This window comes from Parus major, chromosome 1 (assembly GCF_001522545.3).
Source record: "Parus major isolate Abel chromosome 1, Parus_major1.1, whole genome shotgun sequence".
Classification (NCBI taxonomy): Eukaryota; Metazoa; Chordata; class Aves; order Passeriformes; family Paridae; genus Parus; species Parus major.
The window spans coordinates 146,296-149,265 of NC_031768.1; the positions used below are offsets into that span (position 1 = coordinate 146,296).

The window sequence follows — 2,970 nt, forward strand, 5'->3', positions numbered from 1 at the left end:
CAGCTCAGCCCCTCACACCCCGTGTGACCCCACAGACACAGCTCAGCCCCTCACACCCCCTGTGACCCCAAACACAGCTCAGCCCCTCACACCCCCTGTGACCCCAAACACAGCTCAGCCCCTCACACCCCCTGTGACCCCACAGACACAGCTCAGCCCCTCACACCCCCTGTGACCCCGTGTGCCCAGGATGGGCAGCACGGCCAGGCAGCCATAGGAAATCCCATTGTGGGGACACAGGAGCCTGGGGACTGACGGGCAGCAGGGAGCAGGGGCAGGGCTGGCTGTTCCCTGCAGCCCTCCAGAGGGATCTGGCAGGAAGGGCACGTGAACCCTGTCCCGTGCGATCCGTCCAGACCTTTCCCTGCGCTCGGGGCAGCGCTGACACAGCCAGACCCCACTGTCGGTCCTGCCAGGAGCCACAGCTCCTCTGGGACAGCCCTACCCCACAGCCCTGCCCTGCCCCACAACCCTGCCCCACAGCCACAGCCCTTCCCCACAGCCACAGCCCGGCCCCACAGCCACAGCCCGGCCCCACAGCCACAGCCCGGCCCCACAGCCACAGCCCGGCCCCACTGCCCTGCCCCACAGCCACAGCCCTTCCCCACTGCCCGGCCCCACAGCCCGAGCTTGCCCCGCCGCACCCGGCCCTGCATGGGCAGCGCTGCCTGGAGCTGGGCCAGGGCAGGCTCAGGCTGGAGATCAGGGCAAGGCTCCTCTTTCCCCAGAGGCTGCTGGCACTGCCCAGGCTCCCCAGGGAATGGGCACGGCCCCGAGGCTGCCACAGCTCCAGGAGCATCCAGGGATGCCCAGGCTGGGCTTGTTGGGGGGTGTGGGCAGGGCAGGGGGGCACTGGGGGATCCTGGGGGTTCATTCCCTCAGGACAATCCGTGACTCCGTGCACCCCCGGCTGCAGGATCAGGGCAGCACAAGCCCCACACAACAGGGGAGCCGGGCTTTGTCAGACAGACACCCAGCACAGGGGTCCCCCCAGCCCAGGGCTCCCTCAGCCCCAGGGGATCAGGCTGGGATGGATCCCCCTCAGCAGCGCCCGGCTGCGGGACAAATCCGATTTATGGACAATCCCTGAGCCATCTGGGCAGTGCCCCAGGACAGCACGGCCACTCTGCCCTGCCAGCACCACACTGAGGGACCAAACCCCAGCGGAGGGACCGACCCCAGCACCGAGGGGCCACAGAGGGCCGAGCTCAGCCCCATGCAGGCTGCTGGCTACCGAGAGAGGGAATTACTTAAGGATAAAGAGGACAAGAAAGGGAAGCTCCAAAGGGCCGGGAGTGCGTGTGGAGGGGGATCCCCGGCCGGCCCAGGCTCCCCACCCCGGGATTCGAGGAGCCCCCCAAGGGCTCCCCACGGCGGGGGATGGAGCCCCCCAAACCCTGTCCCTCCCTCGGGGGCTCGGCCACAGCCCCCTGTGCCGTGGGGACACCCCACAGCAGGAGCCCCGCAGTCTCTGCCCTCCCTCCCCCCAAACAGGACAAATAAAAGGGAAATATTTTGTCTCACGTGTTGAATGGCCCCGACCTGTCCTGCAGGAGAGAGGCTGCACCACCCCGAGACCTGCCCCGGGTACCCACACCCCCCTGAGACCCCTCCCCGGGCACCCCCATTCCCCCTCCGCAGTGAGTGACCCCTCGGGGCTCCCCACATCCCCCAGAGCCCCTCCCTGGGACCCCCTCCCCACAACCCGCGTGTTCCTCAGTGCCGCACTCCCGACAGTGCCGCACTCCGGACAGCCCCCTCACCGCTCAGCCCCCCTCGCGCCGCTCCATGGCCCGGCCCGGCAGCCCCACCACGCCTCCTCCGCCTTTTCCGCCTCCTCCTCTTCCTCCCTTTCTTCCGCCTCTTCCTCCTCCCGCCCCACAACCCCGCTGCGGCCCCTTTAAGAGGCGGGGCCCAGCTCCCGCGCGCCGGGACACACGATTGGTCCTCGCGGCAGAAGCCCCGCCCCCTCAAACGCCCCGGATGTCGGGGCGGCGCCGCGACACTGGCCGTTCTGGACCCTTCCGCGGCGCCAAGCCCCGCCCCCTCCTCTGCCCGTCCGGCCAATGGGCGCTCCGTCCGCTGAGCCGCTAGCCCAATCAGCGCTGATCTGAGGGCGAGGGACGGGGGGCGCGGCCAATGGGAGGCGGAAGCACGGCGGGCGGGGCGGGGCCGAGACGGCGCGCGGGGGAGGCCGGGAGTGCGCGCGCGGGCTGTGACGCAGCTGCGGCCCCGTGAGGCGGCGGCGGCACCGCGGGCCCGACCCGGCCCGGCCGCTCCGAGCGGCGCTTCCCGGCACCTGCGGCGAGCACCGCGCCCTGCTAGGGCTGCCCTGCCCGCCACCTGCGGTGAGCACCGCGGCCTGGCCACCCTGCCCTGCTCGGCATGGCTGTGGCGCCGCCGCCGGGCCTTTTGTGCCGGGAGACCGGGTGGCCCCGGGGTGAGGGGGACGCGGGGAGGCCCCGGGACGGAGGAAGGGCCGGAGGGAAGCGGAAGGCCGTGGGTGGGTGGGATTTCTCGGCAGCCCGGCTCTCTCCGGAGTATCTGCCCGCTTTGGGGAGTTTTTAGGCCTTTTTGGTTGTCCCGGTGTGGGTCCGGTTGGAGATTCCGGGTGTTTCCCACGGGGGATACGCGGCTCTGAATGCGGGTAACGGCCCGGCTGTCTCCGGGGCCGGGAGTTATTTACTGCCGTGTTAATCAGCTGGAGTTTAAAGTTATGTTGGTTACATGTGATGAAAGTTATGTTGATGATGTGGGTTTCTTTGGGTGGTTTTAGGGGCATTTTGTGCTGTTCCTGTTAAACTTCAGCTGGAGCCCTTTGGCGCGAAGGGTCCTTCCTCAGCGAGTGGGGAGAGGGATGTTTGTGTAAAACTCTTGAGTTTTGCTAATTCTGGTCCAGCTCTTAAGTTCACACAATCCCAGGATCCTGGTGCTGGAAAAGCCCTCCCAGCCCAGGGAGTCCCAGCTGTG

The 2,970-nt window shown here is 68.5% G+C and overlaps 1 protein-coding gene across 1 annotated transcript in view; it reads left to right on the forward strand.

Moving 5' to 3' along the window:
- Positions 1-2,221: 2,221 nt before the first annotated feature.
- The window catches only part of NUP98 (nucleoporin 98 and 96 precursor), a 35,042-nt gene continuing 34,293 nt past the window's right edge, over positions 2,222-2,970 (forward strand). The window contains exon 1 of the mRNA XM_033515723.1: positions 2,222-2,348. The gene's annotated coding sequence lies outside the window, so the exon portion shown is untranslated. The remainder of the gene's footprint in view (positions 2,349-2,970) is intronic.